We start from the raw sequence: 20,323 nt of genomic DNA, 5'->3' as shown, positions 1-20,323 counted from the left end.
GGATACGTTGTAGTAACGTTGTTTTGTGATAGACGGGATACTCTGTCTGTTCCTTCCTGACCCTCGTTTGCAGCGGCTGTTGCTAACTCAACGGCTAGGCAGTATCACTTCTGTAGTGAATAAGAGTTCAAAGTTCATACCATTCGCAATTATTATCTGAACCATTCTGACATCGGACCGTCGTCCTCACATCTTCGGAACAGAAGGTTATATTGTCGTCAAGGCTTTATATAGGAAGGGAGAAACGGGGTGTGTTTCATAGTTTACAACCTATGTCTCTTCACGTGGGCGGGCCACTGAGTCGGGCCTAATTCACTCGTGAAAACCCAAATCTCACATTTTAGAAGCTAAAATCACAAACATTTAAATTGAACAACAATTCCATGTGAATCCAATAACTCTGATGTGTAAACTTTCTACTGTAGAGTTTATGTCATCTTATCATTGATGAGAATGTCTCAGATGACAACCGAACTGACATCATATTCATTAAGTACCACCGCCTATGTTCAATTTGTCGGATTACCAGAATATAGTTCATTTCCCCCCACCTTCGGATGTTCCCAGAATCTCTATTAACCAAGGTGTTTTCAAATGTAACATCGGTAGGGTAGAGAGAGGAAAAAGGGGGGGAGAGGTATTTAGGACTGTCATAAACCTACCCCCAGGCCAACGTCATGACAACAGATTAGGTCTAGGTCTGGACTAAGAACCACTTGGATGGAGAATGGAGAATCTCCATTCAGCATGCTTTGTAGTACACGACTAGGCCAATGCTGTGTACGGGAAACAAGCCTTACATGTTCTATCCAGATTACTCTGGAGTATATTTGAGAAAATGGATTTTAATGTAAATAGATGTACACTGAACATCAATGCAAGGGTTCTCCATAGTCCCTCTCCTCTGCTTGGTTCCAGCTTAACTGAAGTTGTTCCTGTTTGTTGCCATGACATCCAGATATCTCATTATAATATCAACTTGACCTTTGATCTTTGGATTCCTGGGCATGCATTCTACGACCGTTAGAGCTTCACTGGACTTTCTGGACTTTGTGACATGATGTAGCATTGTTAAAGTACCTGTGTAAATACAGAGATGTTTCACTGTGACCAGGTCCTTCTTATCCTATTCTAACCATTTTACTTTCACTATATTATACGTTTGCGTACTGTACATACCCACGGTTTACTTTTTGCTTGTCGATTCTAAATAGCAGCTAACTTTGTCACGGGTGTAAAAGTAGTTGGGTGTCGTCTAGGTCCACAAATGACGTCATCAACTCTGACATTGACTGTGCCACTCTATGATAACATTGAGTGATTTGTGACGTCATGGCGTAAGACTCACATGTACATTAGAAGAGGACTCAACCTTCAACAACCTGCAACAACAGGAGCTATGGAAACAAACCACTGGACAAAAACATGACCATGTGACTATCAGTGGATACTGAACTACTGCACCGGCTGCTAGACGGAAGAAACTCCTGCTGAGACTGAGGCTGTCCTGATATAAAAAGGTGGTGGGTAGCCTAGCGGTTAAGAGTGTTGAGCCAATAACCGAAAGGTTGCTGGTTCGAATCTCCCGAGCCGACTAGGTGAAACATCTGTCGATGTTCCCTCTGGATAAGAGCGTCTGTTAAATGACAAAAATGTAGTATGGACACCGTAATGCCCCCAAACATCAGACAACTACAGTAGATCCATGTAATATTAGTAATTGCAATCAGTTGATATGACATGTGTTGTATATAGGGGAATGGATATAGTGGTGTTGGAGGATGGATATAGTGGTGTTGGAGGATGTCTGTCTCTCGTGATAACATCTGACCTCGTAGAGGTCACTATGACTAAAGATCACAGGGGCTGACTCTTCCTGTTTTTATTGATTGAAACAAACTCAGATGTCATGTTTTGTTTTAATGTGGTATTATTATCCATAAAGACCATGTTATATGAAAGCTCTCAGGGCAGATAGTTAGGTTCAATGACTTATCGACTGCCTGTCATGTCAGAGAGTAAGTCCGTGTCTGTCTTTTTCTATTAATAACCATTGTTACTGTGTACTGAACATATTCCCCCCACCCCACAGTCAGTCTTCCTCTGTTGTATCGGTTGTCATACTGCTGTCCATCTCTTCCTTTGATTTCGTTGCACTTCTGTAATAAATCTCCCATGTAGCCCAAGAAAAGATCAACCTGGACTATCCATATGTACATGAATGTGACAGGAGATGGTCTGACTGGGTGTATATGTGACCGATCCCCTTGATTTGTCTTATGTAGCACAATTTGAAACTGTTTTTTTTTAAACAGGTGATAAAAGCAGAGAATCAGAGCTACAAAATGATATGTCGTACACTGCATTTGAGGAACAATGGGAAAGTAATTCTGCTTTGAAAGTTGACAAGCTTGTAACTTTTGAGAAAATGGCCTTTGAATGTTTTGGTATCTAGTGAAGAGCTCTTCTTTGTCTACACCCATTTCAGCATCGTTCACACCCTCTTAAGCTTTTGCCCCACCCATCTCTTCTGGTTGATCCGAGTGTTCTGTCCTAATAACAACAGTCAAGCGATCAAGTTAACTGGCTAACTTTGGCTAGCTTGCTAGGTACTTCCAGACACAAAGGAGAGAACTGCTCGCCCTAGCAGAGCTGGATAGGCTGTTTGTTATCCAGAGCGTTGATGAATGCAACTGTGCTGCTGGCAACAATTGACTATTTTTTGCGAACGTTTATGGGTGTTGAGTGTTCGTAAATTCGTCAGTTATTCTGCGATCTGGCACACAGACGAGAGTGCTCTGAAATCGGAGTAGATAGCCAGAGCGGATTTACCAGCTACGTTTATCAACAGTTGTCGCAGTGACATTCTATTGAAATAGTTACTTGCATAGTGGAGTCTTTTGTTAAGACATGTAGCTAGGTAAACAATGAAACAGTCCCAACTCATGATGTTACTACCCTGCATGAATCTGCAGGTAACTAACCAACCAGGTTCAATGTTAGCTAGCTAACATTAGGCTATAACTAGCAAAGCAAATGGCTCTATGATACGAGTACTAACAGAACACTTTAACATGAAATAGAAATGACTTTCTGTCAAAATTAGAAATGTGTAATATCTTAAAATGTAGCTAGCTAGACTATCTTGCCCGTATACCTCATAGATGGATGCTTCTCCCTGTCAAGGATGCCATGGTTGCCCTTAGTTTGAAGATGTAATACGGAGACTGGTGTTTTCCCCAACTCCTTAGCTATCATAGTCTAATTCCACTGATTTCAAAACTCGGTCCTCCAAAAAGTGAAGAGAAACACTTATGCAGTTCCAAGACGCAATACATTTTTTTAAAGCAGCGTTAGACAGGATTACCTACACAAACTGACCAGCTCAAATAGATAGAAGCATGCTATATGGCAGACCAATCCCAACTCATCTATCGACATGTCCAGCCCACTCATTTTTTCAGCCAATCATGGCTAGCGGGAAGGTTGCTGACTTTTCCAGTGGCTAAACCAACTAGGGTCGTAAATTTGAATTTAAAAAAAAGTTTACGTTCAAACAGTTCTCCTGTGAAGTAGTGACCCGCGACCTATGCCCAGTTTCCTGAAACAAGTCACATATGGGCCTACTGGGTGTATATGGGCTGACTGGGACTTAGACCACGGAAATATTTAAATATCCAAGGGATCTCTCCATATTGCAGGCCAATCATTATTAGCAGGTTTAGGTAGGTTACTTTCCAAATGTAATCCGTTACTAGTTACCGGTCCAGAATTGTAATCAGTAACCTGATTTTTGGATTACCCAAACTCAGTAATGTAATCGGGTTTACTTTTACTTTAAAGAGATACTTTTGTATATGTTTTTAGCCATTAGTTCTGAAAGTAGCGCTCATGAGCTAAAAGTGGTCCCTGAAAATTGTTTACTACGTCAAATGAGATTTGTGCATCACGTCATTACTCTCGCTCTCACTCTGCTGTATGTGCATGATGTGCCTCTTGCTAGCTGTCACTCAAATGGTGAAGGGCTGAAGTTCATTGGCTGATCTCGAATGGGAAAATGGCGCAGCAGAAAAAGTCGCTTTCATCTAGGAATGTTGTGGCTAATTGAGGTAAAACAGTCATTCTGCTCATGGATTAAGCATGTATGAACTACATATTTTTGTTAATTTTTTATTTTAAATTTCACCTTTATTTAACCAGGTAGGCTAGTTGAGAACAAGTTCTCATTTGCAACTGCGACCTGGCCAAGATAAAGCATAGCAGTGTGAACAGACAACACAGAGTTACACATGGAGTGAACAATTAACAAGTCAATAACACAGTAGAAAAAAAGGGGAGTCTATATACAATGTGTGCAAAAGGCATGAGGAGGTAGGCGAATAATTACAATTTTGCAGATTAACACTGGAGTGAGAAATGATCAGATGGTCATGTACAGGTAGAGATATTGGTGTGCAAAAGAGCAGAAAAGTAAATAAATAAAAACAGTGTGGGGATGAGGTAGGTGAAAATGGGTGGGCTATTTACCAATAGACTATGTACAGCTGCAGCGATCGGTTAGCTGCTCAGATAGCTGATGTTTGAAGTTGGTGAGAGAGATAAAAGTCTCCAACTTCAGCAATTTTTACAATTCGTTCCAGTCACAGGCAGCAGAGTACTGGAAAGAAAGGCGGCCAAATGAGGTGTTGGCTTTAGGGTTGATCAGTGAGATACACCTGCTGGAGCGCGTGCTACGGATGGGTGTTGCCATCGTGACCAGTGAACTGAGATAAGGCGGAGCTTTACCTAGCATGGACTTGTAGATGACCTGGAGCCAGTGGGTCTGGCGACGAATATGTAGCGAGGGCCAGCCGACGAGAGCATACAAGTCGCAATGGTGGGTGGTATAAGGTGCTTTAGTGACAAAACGGATGGCACTGTGATAAACTGCATCCAGTTTGCTGAGTAGAGTGTTGGAAGCAATTTTGTAGATGACATCGCCGAAGTCGAGGATCGGTAGGATAGTCAGTTTTACTAGGGTGGGCTTGGCGACGTGAGTGAAGGAGGCTTTGTTGCGGAATAGAAAGCCGACTCTTGATTTGATTTTCGATTGGAGATGTTTGATATGAGTCTGGAAGGAGAGTTTGCAGTCTAGCCAGACACCTAGGTACTTATAGATGTCCACATATTCAAGGTCGGAACCATCCAGGGTGGTGATGCTAGTCGGGCATGCGGGTGCAGGCAGCGATCAGTTGAAAAGCATGCATTTGGTTTTACTAGCGTTTAAGAGCAGTTGGAGGCCACGGAAGGAGTGTTGTATGGCATTGAAACTCGTTTGGAGGTTAGATAGCACAGTGTCCAATGTCGGGCCGAAAGTATATAGAATGGTGTCGTCTGCGTAGAGGTGGATCAGGGAATCGCCCGCAGCAAGAGCAACATCATTGATATATACAGAGAAAAGAGTCGGCCCGAGAATTGAACCCTGTGGCACCCCCATAGAGACTGCCAGAGACCGGACAGCATGCCCTCCGATTTGACACACTGAACTCTTCTGCAAAGTAATTGGTGAACCAGGCAAGGCAGTCATCCGAAAAACCGAGGCTACTGAGTCTGCCGATAAGAATATGGTGATTGACAGAGTCGAAAGCCTTGGCAAGGTCGATGAAGACGGCTGCACAGTACTGTCTTTTATCGATGGCGGTTATGATATCGTTTAGTACCATGAGTGTGGCTGAGGTGCACCCGTGACCGGCTCGGAAACCAGATTGCACAGCGGAGAAGGTACGGTGGGATTCGAGATGGTCAGTGACCTGTTTGTTGACTTGGCTTTTGAAGACCTTAGATAGGCAGGGAAGGATGGATATAGGTCTGTAACAGTTTGGGTCCAGGGTGTCTCCCCCTTTGAAGAGGGGAATGACTGCAGCAGCTTTCCAATCCTTGGGGATCTCAGACAATATGAAAGAGAGGTTGAACAGGCTGGTAGTAGGGGTTGCGACAATGGCGGCGGATAGTTTCAGAAATAGAGGGTCCAGATTGTCAAGCCCAGCTGATTTATACGGGTCCAGGTTTTGCAGCTCTTTCAGAACATCTGCTATCTGGATTTGGATAAAGGAGAACCTGGAGAGGCTTGGGCGAGGAGCTGTGGGGGGGTGGGGGGCTGTTGGCTGAGGTTGGAGTAGCCAGGCGGAAGGCATGGCCAGCCGTTGAGAAATGCTTGTTTAAGTTTTCGATAATCATGGATTTATCGGTGGTGACCGTGTTACCTAGCCTCAGTGCAGTGGGCAGCTGGGAGGAGGTGCTCTTGTTCTCCATGGACTTCACAGTGTCCCAGAACTTTTTGGAGTTGGAGCTACAGGATGCAAACTTCTGCCTGAAGAAGCTGGTCTTAGCTTTCCTGACTGACTGCGTGTATTGGTTCCTGACTTTCCTGAACAGTTGCATATCGCGGGGACTATTCGATGCTATTGCAGTCCGCCACAGGATGTTTTTGTGCTGGTCGAGGGCAGTCAGCTCTGGAGTGAACCAAGGGCTGTATCTGTTCTTAGTTCTGCATTTTTTGAACGGAGCATGCTTATCTAAAATGGTGAGGAAGTTACTTTTAAAGAATGACCAGGCATCCTCAACTGACGGGATGAGGTCAATGTCCTTCCAGGATACCCGGGCCAGGTCGATTAGAAAGGCCTGCTCACAGAAGTGTTTTAGGGAGCGTTTGACAGTAATGAGGGGTGGTCGTTTGACTGCGGCTCCGTAGCGGATACAGGCAATGAGGCAGTGATCGCTGAGATCCTGGTTGAAGACAGCGGAGGTGTATTTGGAGGGCCAGTTGGTCAGCATGACGTCTATGAGGGTGCCCTTGCTTACAGAGTTAGGGTTGTACCTGGTGGGTTGCTTGATGATTTGTGTGAGATTGAGGGCATCTAGCTTAGATCTTAGGACTGCCGGGGTGTTAAGCATATCCCAGTTTAGGTCACCTAACAGAACAAACTCTGAAGCTAGATGGGGGGCGATCAATTCACAAATGGTGTCCAGGGCACAGCTGGGAGCTGAGGGGTGTCGGTAGCAGGCGGCAACAGTGAGAGACTTATTTCTGGAGAGAGTCATTTTCAAAATTAGTAGTTCGAACTGTTTGGGTATAGACCTGGAAAGTATGACATTACTTTGCAGGCTGTCTCTGCAGTAGACTGCAACTCCTCCCCCTTTGGCAGTTCTATCTTGACGGAAGATGTTATAGTTGGGTATGGAAATCTCAGAATTTTTGGTGGCCTTCCTGAGCCAGGATTCAGACACGGCAAGGACATCAGGGTTAGCAGAGTGTGCTAAAGCAGTGAGTAAAACAAACTTAGGGAGGAAGCTTCTGATATTGACATGCATGAAACCAAGGCTTTTTTGATCACAGAAGTCAACAAATGAGGGTGCCTGGGGACATGCAAGGCCTGGGTTTACCTCCACATCACCCGCGGAACAGAGAAGGAGTAGTATGAGGGTGCGGCTAAAGGCTATCAAAACTGGTCGCCTAGAGCGTTGGGGACAGAGAATAAAAGGAGCAGGTTTCTGGGCATGGTAGAATATATTCAGGGCATAATGCGCAGACAGGGGTATGGTGGGGTGCGGGTACAGCGGAGGTAAGCCCAGGCACTGGGTGATGATGAGAGAGGTTGTATGTCTGGACATGCTGGTTGTAATGGGTGAGGTCACCGCATGTGTGGGTGGTGGGACAAAGGAGGTATCAGGGGTATGAAGAGTGGAACTAGGGGCTCCATTGTGAACTAAAACAATGATAACTAACCTGAGCAACAGTATACAAGGCATATTGACATTTGAGAGAGACATACAGCGAGGCATACAGTAATCACAGGTGTTGAAATTCGGAAAGCTAGCTAAAACAGTAGGTGAGACAACAACAGCTAATCAGCTAGCACAACAACAGCAGGTAAAATGGCGTTGACTAGGCAACGGGGCCGACACATAAAACAAACAAGCAGAATGGAGTACCGTGATTAATGGACAGTCCAGCGTGCATCAGCTATGTAGCCAAGTGATCAGTGTCCAGGGGGCAGCGGTGGATGGGGCAGGGAAGCTGGACTGGCGAGTGTTATCCAGGTTTAAAAAACTAACAATGACTAAATAGCTTGTAGCTAGTTAGCTGGTTAGCTTCTGGAGGTTCTTGAGTGTGTTTTAAAAATAATAGCAATTCCGTATCACATTGGGTGAGGCAGGTTTCCGGAAGGTATAAACAAATAAAAAACCGGAAAGAGATAGAAAGTACATATGGGTCCAGTGAGTGTTTGGGACGCGGCGATGCAGACGGTTAGCAGGCCTGTGCTAACAAGCTAACAGTTAGCAGGCCGGGGTAAACAAGGTAGCAGTTAGCGGACCAGGGCTAAACAAACTAGCAGTGAGCAGGCCAAATTAGCAAGCAAGGAGATAGCAAGGGCTAGAGAGTTAGCCTTTGGGGGATGTCGCGATGGGGTGAGTCTGTTTATTCCTCTTCATGCGGTGACATCGATAGACCGGTCGTGGGTCCGGGTATTGTAGCCCAGGCGTATGCTACGTTGGTAAGCACAGGTGCTCTGGCCGGGCTAGCTTCAAGCTAAGTGGGTGGAAACGCTAGTCAGGAGTAATCATCCGGGGTTGCGGTTTAGCTAGATAACTAGTTGTGAAGATCCAGCTGAAAAATGTTCCGTTTGCGGTGGGAATCCGGGGATAAAAATAAATAGGTCCGTTATGCTCTGCTTAGCGTCGCATTGTTCGAACTGGCGAGAGCTTTCCGAGCTAAAGGTTAGCTGATGACCGGTTAGCTGAAGACCGCTAGCATAGCTGGTGGTTAGCTGGCTAGCTTCAGTTGAGGGGTTCCGGTTCCGAAGTAAATATAAATACTTTAGGAAAAAGTAGCTACATTGGGTGAGGTGGGTTGCAGGAGAGTATTTGGAAGCTTAGGTTTAGCAAAATACGTAAAAATGAAAAAGAAACGATATATATACAAGGGACACGATACGACAGGACGACTTACTGCTACGCCATCTTGGATCCGCTATTAACACCACCAGCCCAAAGCAGGAGGTTTAAAAAATACTTAGTAGTCTTCAGAGTTCGGAGCATGTCTTTAAGAGGCATTAGAAGACAAAAAAGGCTCCATTAAACACATTTAATGTGTCTTCATAGTGGTCTCTGACTTGGTCAGACTCGCTTAGATGGAACAAACTTAAAATTGCGCCTTTTTTCAACGCTGAATTGAATGTAATTGAGAAAACAGAAAGGTGTCAATATATTTTTTAAAGTAAAAAAAAAAGCAATCCAAAAAGTAATCTAGTTCTTTAATCTGATTAGAATGTTTTCCCACTATATAGCCTACCTGGGTTAACAGACAGACAAGGTTCCCCAGTAAAATAAGCTTTCTCTAAGGTATGAAAATCCGACAACCTCACAGGTCCCATCCTCTACTCCGAATTCTCTCCCAGCTCCTCTCCTGGCACCTCTATATAGATTATAGAAGAAGACACAAAGCAATTAGTGGGCCAAACTGTGTACTAATTGGCTTTCCACTGAGTACCTACCCCCTGAGGAGGGTGCTGCCGCGTCATCTTCCTCTGGCTGGTCACTGAACCCTCGCAGTATGCAACAATTGCACAGCCATATTGTACAGGTGACACTAAAGTGACATAGAATGGAAAACTGCCGCTGTGCTGCCTCTATCCATTCTATTTCTATGACCTCAACCTCTGACATCACCTGGGTTCTGTTCTGTTCTTCCTCTGTGCAACTCCAATCTGTTCTAGTTGGCCCAGTTCTGTTGAAAGTGATGTTCCGCACCATTGGCGATATTCAATGACCTTTCAGGTTGTTGTATATTCAGCCCACTTAACATTTCAGAGAACTTAGTACCCCACTGATGGTACTCCCAAAGTATAATGACGTATAAAGCTTAGCGAGCTGAGAGGGATTATCGATAGTTGAAGATTAGACCGGTAAAACAGTCTGTCACAAACTGCCATGGCCACATACGCTCAGAGGAAGTTGGGATGACTGTCCAGCAATTCTAGGCCCAGTCGTGCAATATAGGCCAAGCATTCCCATGCCTTGACAGGAACCACTCTCTGTGCGCACCATTGAGTTCTTTGTGTGCCATGATCACCATCACGGTCGTCGTGTTGTAGAGGATTGTGCGTGTGTGTGTCTGCCCATGTGAGTAAGAGATGGGGAGGATGTTTTAAAAGGGTTTTAAAGGCTCTGTGTTTCTGGTTAGTGGAGGATTTAACAGCCAGATGACCGTGTGTGTTTTATTGGAAGATTTACCTCCACCCTCCCCAACACCACAAATGACGCATGAAAGAGATGGACAGAGGGGAGAGAACGAAAGGGAAGAGAGTGGGGGAGAAAGAGAAGGAGAGATAGAGAGAGGAAGAGAGATTTGAAAGTAGGGAAAGGGAGTACCTCAGAAAGACATTGAATAGGGGAGTAAAGAACATTTCTACTGACGCAGGGATCATCTTAAAATCACTGATCATCTCTAGGATAACGATAAGACTGGGCTCTGGCTGTGTGTGTGTTTGTCAGTGTGTGTGTGCCTGTGTGTTTGACAAGGCTGTGGTTGAGCTGAGTTGAAGCTGATGCTAGCGAGCTAACCTTTAACCCTCCTTGCCTGCTTTTCTGCAGCATTGCCTAAGGGAAAGGAGGGATGTAGAGAGGGAGAACGGGTGTGTGTTAGAGGAAATTATGGTTGAAATGACTAATTATGTATACATTCCAATCAGAACTGACTAGTCCAAATGCTATAATGTACTGTACATGTGAATTTTCTCTCTTGCTCCCATTCCCAATTGTATATAATGTAGTCAGGAGTTTAGTAACAATGAAGGTCTGTTCCTTAGTTCATACATTTGTACAATCTCCAGGTGGCAGGAACGGCCCATCTCCAGACTGTCTAGAATGCTGATTTATACTGACTGACCTTGACTTCGTGCTGATAACGCGAAGGCTCGAGAGCTAGAGGGCCCCTCTACTTGTGAAATAGATAGAACGTTTAGAAAACGCTGACGTCATTTTCTGTTTATAACCTGTGGAAATATGTGTATGTGTTTAGTACTCTCTGGAATTAAACGTTGTTACCTTGGCTTTTAAGACTGGTCTCAATCTACTTCATGCATAATTAATGAACTTACAAATCATTAATGAATTAGAAATGAGTGTGAATTTGGTTTTGGCTATAAAACATACAGGAATTTAGAAATTCCACTAACTGTGTGTCAAACTGACACTTATATAACTCACATCCCACACACACAAACACACACATGTTCCTCAATAAAGTAGCTATCAGCAAAGTCAGAGCTAGTAAGGGGGGACATTTTCAAAAGGAAGTGTTAGTTCACAAAAGACACACACACAAAATACTTTATTTGAATCCACCAATCAAATGTACATAAAAAAAGCCTGTGTACGTTGCCAAGAGTGCCAAATATCAGCTTGCACCTACACCCGAGGCTCTCCAAGCGTGCCACGGGGGGCTGGTATTTAAGAAGCTGATTGGGAAATGTTATGCAGGTGAATGAGGACCCAAAAGCGACTTGGCGAAAACAGAGTCTTTAATCCAGTTTAAGGAAATAGCAATACACCTAGACAAATCGGAGTGGTAAATAAAGCATAAAAACAATATCACTCGTAATCACGAGAACTGACTGGAGACTCGATAATAAACTGCAGGTTGCCTCGGGAAGGCACTTGACCATAGCAGACTCAGACACCTGCTCACCACGCAGCATCTGAGGGAAACACGACACGACAGGGCGATACAAAGACACAGCACGGTGAACAATATACAAGGATCCGACAGGGCAGAAACGGAAAACAAGGGGAGAAATAGGGACTCTAATCAGGGGAAAAGATAGGGAACAGGTGTGGGAAGACTAAATGATTGATTAGGGGAATAGGAACAGCTGGGAGCAGGAACGGAACGACAGAGAGAAGAGAGAGAGGGAGGGAGAGAGAAAAAGGGGAACGAACCTAAAAAGACCAGCAGGGGGAAAACGAACAGAAGGAAAAGCAAAATGACAAGACAATATAAGACAAAACATGACAGGAAAGGCCTGCTCCATGTAGCCGTCCGTCCCTTTCCTCGCCCCAACCTAGGATTGAACCAGGGAACCTCTGAAGACAGATGATATATTATGCCAGCATTATGTGACTGGTGTGTTCACTTTGGTGTTTGTCAGTTTTTAATTTTTGTTTTTTTACGGCTGTTCGATCACAAAACGTTTTCTTGAGCCAAGTCGAAGTTTGGTAGCCGAAGTCTACGCCCCTTCATCTGTGAGTTGTCAACAGTACTTCTCCCACAGGAGAGGGATATATGGATAGGATTCTTTTAAAAACATTTTTTGAAGCAAAGGTCTTTTAAGGGAGTTTGCGTTGCCTAGCTGAGTTATGCTATGAGCAAACCCAGCCTAGTATGCGGGTGGCTTAATGCACACACTAGCAACAGTCATCAAAATAGTTCAAAAGTAAAAACAGTTGCACAAGAAATGAAACAGTTGCACAATGGATGAAGATACTCCAAACTTTAAGAATAGTTTTTTCCCCTTCAGATATTGACTGAATTATAGCACACACATTTTTACTTGCTGGGACAAATAATGGAGTTCAGTGATTTTGGTGGGAATTCAGGTATTCAATTCATTGTCATATTTCACTTTTGTTTTCTTAGAATGCAGTCATACAATGCCTGGCGAAAGTATTCGGCCCCCTTGAACTTTGCCACATTTCAGGCTTCAAACATAAAGATATAAAACTGTATCTTATGTTATGTTTGGCGTAAAAGCAACACAGCTCATCACCCTGAACACACCATCCCCATCCCCACTGTCAAACATGGTGGTGGCAGCATTATGGGTTGGGCCTGCTTTTCTTCAGCAGGGACAGGGAAGATGGTTAAAATGGATGGGAAGATGGATGGAGCCAAATACAGGACCATTCTGGAAGAAAACCTGATGGAGTCTGCAAAATACCTGAGACTGGGACGGAGATTTGTCTTCCAACAAGACAATGATCCAAAACAAAAAGCAAAATCTACAATGGAATGGTTGAAAAAATCTCGATGTGCAAAACTGATAGAGACATACCCCAAGCGACTTACAGCTGTAATCGCAGCAAAAGGTTTATGTTTGAAGCCTGAAATGTGGCAAAAGGTTGCAAAGTTCAAGGGGGCCGAATACTTTCGCAAGGCACTGTATATATAAAAATACACATATTCTAATAGTATGAGTTTTTTAAATTAGTATTTCAAAGAACGTTATTTGTGCCTAATTTGCATAAATACAATGGGTGGAACAGGGCTGCAAACGCCCAAAACTTGCCTACCTGCAATCACCTGCCCAGCCTCATTAATTCCCGTTGTCACGTTCTGTTGCATAATTCAACAAGTGTGTCAATTGCAAGATACCCTCGGTTTATAGATCAACACGCTTGGCTCTAGATAACACCTATCAATACATACTTCACATTGTTTGTGAGATCAGACATATCACTATAATTTTGCAGAGGTCTTTCATTCCAGCGCAACTCATTTGTAAACCTTTTGAACTTTTTTCAATTCTACCAAAAAATGTGAAGCCATCAAAATAAAGTTCTTTCTCCTCTTTCTTGTGTGGCAAGACGGTGCGGACTAAGTTTTAGTGTTCTTATAGATGCAACAGAAGGACAATGTACCTTCAGAAAGTATTCATACCAGTTGACATATTCCACGTTGTGCTACAGCCTGAATTCAAAATGGATTAAATCTATGTTTTGTTCTCACCCATCTACACACAATAGCCCATTATGACAAAGTGAAAACATCTTTGGAAAGGTATTGAAAATGAAATACAGAATTCTCTCATTTACACAAGTATTCACACCCGAGTCAAAACATGTTAGAATCACCTTTTGCAGTGATTACAGCTGTGAGTCTAAGAGCATTGTACAATATTTGCACCTTATTCTTCTTAAAATTCTTCCTGCTCTGTCAAGTTGGTTGTTGATCATTGCTAGACAGCTATTTTCAAGTATTGCCATAGATTTTCAAGCAGATTTAAGTCAAAAATCTAACTTGGCCACTCAGGGACATTCAATGTCATCTTGGTAAGCAACTTCAGTGTATATTTGGCCTTGTGTTTGAGGTTATTGTCCTGCTGAAAGGGGAATTTGTCTCCTAGTCTCCTAGCAGACTGAACCAGGTTTTCCTCTTGGATTTTGCCTGTGCTTAGCTCTATTCCATTTCTTCTTATACTAAGACAAACTCCATAGTCCTTGCCGTACTGTATACACATAACATGATGCAGCCACCACCATGCTTGAAAATATGAAGAGTGGTACTCAGAGATGTGTTGGATTTGCCCCAAACATAACACTTTGTATTCAGGACATAAAGTTAATTTCTTTGCCACATTTCATGCAGTTTTACTTGAGTGCCTTGTTTGCAAACCGGATGCATGTTTTGGAATGTTTTTATTCTGCACAGGCTTCCTTCTTTTCACTCTCATTTAGGTGTTCTGGAGTAACTACAGTGTTGTTGACCCATCCTCAGTTCTCTCTTATCACAGCCATTAAACTCTGTCGTTGCTTGAAAGTCACCATTGGCCTCATGGTGAAATCCCTGAACGTTTTCCTTCCTCTCCGGCACCTGAGTTAGGAAGGACACCTGTATTTTTGTAGTGACTGGGTGTATTGATATACCATCCAACGTTTAATTAACCCACTGGAGTCGATTGACGCACCGGTGCTAAATAACATTTAAAAAAAATCCCCATCAAAATCATTCAGTTTAAGCTGGAGATACTTATTGTATTGTATGCGTTTCAATCCACCGCATCCGCCAGTGTTGCACTTCGCAGAGCTAGGAGAGGTGTTTGACAGACCATGAAAATCTTCATTGTTTGTGAGATCAGACATAATATCACTATAATCCGAGTGTTTATTTTCTGAAGTTGCTTTCATTTCAGTGCATCTAATTTATAAACATTTAACACTGTATTGAATGAACTTTTTTCAATTCCACAAATAAAAAACATAATTAATAAAATCGGTCTTCTCACTTAAACGTCCGAACGGTTTGACCTACGAACTATTATGACCCCTCTATGGAAAGGGGAGACTCTCATGATGGTTTTCTCCGTTTTGCTCTAGGACCCCCACACGTGTCACGGGACTCATCTGAAGGCAACCGGTACGGTTAACAAAAATAACTAATGGAAGTATGAGGGTAGTTTAGCGCCTTCCCAAAAAAGTGGTGAAATATGTAAAAAAAAAAGAAGAAATCGAAATATTTCCCCCAAAAAATTATATCTTCATATCGCCTAGATTTAGGACAGACACTTCAAAACCTTGTTTCTTATGATTTTTATTTTTTACTCCTTTTTTACATATATGAATGTCTTATTCAATGTGTTTCTAAGGGCTTTAGTAGTAAAGGTCAACTAGTAAAGGTCAAAAATTATACATATAAATTTGTATTTTTTTTTAGACCTAAAGGGGTCCTAAAATTCCAAATCAAATGGCTAAATGATCCATAGTTAGAGCATCTTAAAACAATTCCATATGTCAGCTTAGCACCCCCCCCCTAACGTCTTTAGACTCTAAATAATTAATAACTTCACCATGTTCAAAGGGATATTCAATGTATGCTTTTATTTTTACCCATCTACCAAACGTTGCCCTTCTTTGCAAGGCATTGGAAAACCTCACTGGTCTTTGTGGTTGAATCAGTGTTTGAAATTCACTGTTGGACTGAGGGACCTTACAGATAATTGTATGTGTGGGGTACAGAGATGAGGTATTCATTTAAAAAAAATCATGTTAAACACTATTAGTCCATATAACTTATTAAGTGACTTGTTCAGCAGATTTTTGCTCCTGAACTTATTTAGGCTTGCCATAACAAAGGGGTTGAATACTTATTGACTCAAGACATTTCAGCTTTTCATTTTTTATCAATTTGTGAGAAATTCTAAAAATATAATTCCACTTTGACATTTTGGCGTATTGTGTGTAGGCCAGTGGTACCAAATCTCAATTTAATCAATTTTAAATCAGGCTGTAACACAACAAAATATTGAACAAGTCAAGGTGTGTGAATACTTTCTGAAGGCACTGTATTCCATTGAGTACATTTCAGCCCTTAACGGGCTGTGTTTGACAGGTCATTATAAATATTTCCGCGGTTGTAACGTTAACGTGAATAACCGACAGGCACAAGCAAGAGTATGAAAATGCAAATGAAAGCAATCAATCCAGTGAGATTTAAGTGCCAGGTGGATTTTTCACCCCTCGGCACACAGGAAATAGACAGCTGAAAGACAGATCCTCAGATGGGCGGGGCATGCATGTTGCTCGTGACACACACACGCACACGCACCTGATCAAATCAAATTTTATTAGTCACATGCGCCGAATACAACAACCTTACAGTGAAATTCTTATTTACGAGCCCCTAACCAACAATGGAGTTTTAAAAAATATGGATAAGATTTTTTTGTTTTTTAAACAAGTAATTAAAGAGCAAAATACTAATTCAAGCTAATGGCCAATGCTTTTTGGCTCAGAGACAGACATTCGCCTCCTTATGGGTTAATCCCTGTGTGTCCGCCAGACAGACTACCCCAGCTCTAAGTACCTCAGACAGGGGGAGGGAGGGAGGGAGGTAGGGAGGGAGGGAGGGAGAGAGAGAGAGAGAGACAAAGAGAGTGTGAAAGCAGATGAGTGGGTGGAGCAGTCCAGGGACATTTGTGTGTTGTGTAGTGTGTGTGTGTGTGTGTGTGTGTGTGTGTGTGTGTGTGTGTGTGTGTGTGTGTGTGTGTGTGTGTGTGTGTGTGTGTGTGTGTGTGTGTGTGTGTGTGTGTGTGTGTGTGTGTGTGTGTGTGTGTGTGTACCTCAGCCTATCAGCAGAGGCCTGCTTCCCACAGTTATAGTATTGAGAGAGAGAGAGAGAGAGAGAGAGAGAGAGAGAGAGAGAGAGAGAGAGAGAGAGAGAGAGAGAGAGAGAGAGAGAGAGAGAGAGAGAGAGAGAGAGAGAGAGAGAGAGAGAGAGAGAGAGTGTATATGAAAGGAAGAGAGGGGGAGTGAGGAAGATACAGAGTCAGATGATAAATGAGACAGATATTATAACAGTTTATTGGAGTGCAGATTTGTCAGTCCTATTTAAACATCACACACACGCCTTGCTTGCAGCTGAAGTTAATGAGGTACATATTGATTACCACATAAATTAGCCGCTGCTAAAAATGGGCATGACACGACATCCATGCAAGGTGCAAGGTAAGTGTAACTATGCGTGCATAAAGTCTCATTAAGTTTCAATGTGAAAAACCGTTCTCGTGGGCACACAAATCCACAATAATGCAGGCCTTATGCCATTGCAAAATGGAATGCCTCTAACCAAACATGAATAAATCCTCTTCGAACTGAAACAGTCTCCTTTATAAGCCTACGGTTAATGTATAACCTACTTGTTGGATGAATTGGATGGGCATTGCTGTCTAGCTGTAGGCTAGTTGTCTAGTGATATTGTTGACCATCGCCAACTGATCCAGCAAAGAAAACAAATAATGATGAAAATAATGAAGCTAAAGACATGGTCTAGTACGTCTGGTTATGGAATGGCAGGGAGAACACCCGTGCCTGTGTCCACCTGAAAAACAAAGCAATGTGCACTCTAAACAGCTGACTGACAAAAGAAAACAATGACAAATCAAAGGATGAATCTAATGCATTGAAATAAAAGCCTTTTTTTAAAATCAAGGATGCACGGCGAAAATGAGGAAGTACAAAGAAATATCTGTGTAAAGTAGGTCAGCTGAGGCCGAAATTCAGCACTACTGAGTGGACAGCCACATAGAAATTAATGGTTTAAACCATGAAATGTTTGTTTAATTTGGAAGTTTTTCTTTTCATATTTACCACTGTAAAACATAGTTGCCATACATTTTAAACAAATAAGAGAATGGTTAAATTAGCATTATTTAGAGCCCCCAAAGTTTGACTCTTGTTGCATTTAGAGGAGCTAGCATCTCATTCAGGGGAGCTGATCGAGCGAATTATTCCGCTATAAGACTCGAGCTTTGGAGTGTATTGCAATAGACAAACATCTAATCTATAAACCCTAGTGCATATCCAAACACGGCAAATATACCCAAAATGGGATATTTTTTTATATTATCTTACAGTAAGATCCCCAACTCCTGTCAGCCTCCTTCCATCCAGACTACATCCTGGATCCCGCAGAGAGAGATCCCCAACTCCTGTCAGCCTCCTTCCATCCAGACTACATCCTGGATCCCGCAGAGAGAGATCCCCAACTCCTGTCAGCCTCCTTCCATCCAGACTACATCCTGGATCCCGCAGAGAGAGATCCCCAACTCCTGTCAGCCTCCTTCCATCCAGACTACATCCTGGATCCCGCAGAGAGAGATCCCCAACTCCTGTCAGCCTCCTTCCATCCAGACTACATCCTGGATCCCGCAGAGAGAGATCCCCAACTCCTGTCAGCCTCCTTCCATCCAGACTACATCCTGGGATCCCGCAGAGAGAGATCCCCAACTCCTGTCAGCCTCCTTCCATCCAGACTACATCCTGGGATCCCGCAGAGAGAGATCCCCAACTCCTGTCAGTCTTCTTCCATCCAGACTACATCCTGGATCCCACAGAGAGAGATCCCCAACTCCTGTCAGCCTCCTTCCATCCAGACTACATCCTGGATCCTGCAGAGAGAGATCCCCAACTCCTGTCAGCCTCCTTCCATCCAGACTACATCCTGGATCCCGCAGAGAGAGATCCCCAAATCCTGTCAGCCTCCTTCCATCCAGACTACATCCTGGATCCTGCAGAGAGAGATCCCCAACTCCTGTCAGCCTCCTTCCATCCATACTACATCCTGGATCCTGCAGAGAGAGATCCCCAACTCCTGTCAGCCTCCTTCCATCCAGACTACATCCTGGATCCCGCAGAGAGAGATCCCCAAACAGATGAATTCAGCTCTGTGTACAGAGACAGGAGGGAGATTTGGACGCCTGCCGTTTCTTGATTGTACGCAGGATATCTTGACGGATAAACAAACATAAGCACAAGGCCACTTCCATAAGCCAACCCAACATGATGCAACCCTGTAGTTCTGCATTACAGCACCGGCTGACTGCCCCTCTCTCTCTCTCTCTCTCTCTCTCTCTCTCTCTCTCTCTCTCTCTCTCTCTCTCTCTCTCTCTCTCTCTCTCTCTCTCTCTCTCTCTCGGAAACAAACTTGAGGTTTGTCAGACTGCCTTAGAATAGCACCTGGCTTGTCCAGTGTTTGCTGCACAGAGAGAGTAAAGTGTTGTATCTGCCAAAATTCGCCTCACATCAGTCACAGACTGGGGTTCCCTGTCTGCCCGACCCTGCTGAGGCATGGCAAATGATTACCTTGGTGTACATTTATACATTATATCATCCAAGAATAGAATGAAATGGTTCAATAATTGAAATGACCATTATTCACAGACTGTAGCTTTAAGCTGCTGTCCTGTAGCTATGCCCATCAATTCAAGATGGAACTTTATATCATTCACTGATATTGTTAATATACTGCAAAAATTCACCTGAGCTCTGTAGACTGGTCTTCCCTGGCTGTGTGACCCTGCCGGGACCCCTGTCACATCTGATCCTGCTAGGACATGATGAGCATAGTGTTGTGTACTGACTGCACTAGAGGGGCTGCATTTCCGCGAGATGCCTGCTGGACCTGACAGAGATAATTGTGTCGAGGTCTGCATTTTTAACGCTGCTGGCGGTCAGGAAGACATTTGGACGAATATATTTTTTGTCGTCCCTCAGATTGTTTGGAAACGGTCCTCTTTCTGCTTTGTATGCGTCAGCCTACCTATTGTATTAAAAACACATATTTTCCCCCATTATTCACACACTCAGAATTCGCTGCTTCAACTTCCGTAGCCTACCTCTCCTAGCTGGGCGTGAGAGTTCAAGTGGGCCTAGTACCTGTGGCCTCATTGAAATGGAGTCGGCTGCCTACAGGGGCGGCGAATCACCTGGCAGTTGAGTTCAACAGGAAACAAACTGAAATACGATTAGACTGTAGTTTACTAGAGCGCCTGTAAATAAAAAATTATTGATAATGGAATGAAGGAGAGCGCTGAAAACGACGCGAGTCGAAGTGCAATCAAAACATGTCAGAAGATAACTATTGATTACCCATTTTATTTGTCTCTCTCTTAAAATCGTCCCCCTAAAAAGGAAGGATATATCCTACAGGGCTATGCAAAACGTAGGAAGTGCCGCTGTCCTCATTCTTCCTGCTTCCAGTTCAATAGACATACCTGGGAGATCAGGTGTG

The sequence above is a fragment of the Oncorhynchus gorbuscha genome, linkage group LG23, assembly GCF_021184085.1.
Source record: "Oncorhynchus gorbuscha isolate QuinsamMale2020 ecotype Even-year linkage group LG23, OgorEven_v1.0, whole genome shotgun sequence".
NCBI lineage: Eukaryota > Metazoa > Chordata > Actinopteri > Salmoniformes > Salmonidae > Oncorhynchus > Oncorhynchus gorbuscha.
The sequence above is the reverse complement of the archived record's forward strand: the minus strand, read 5'-3'. Positions refer to the sequence as shown.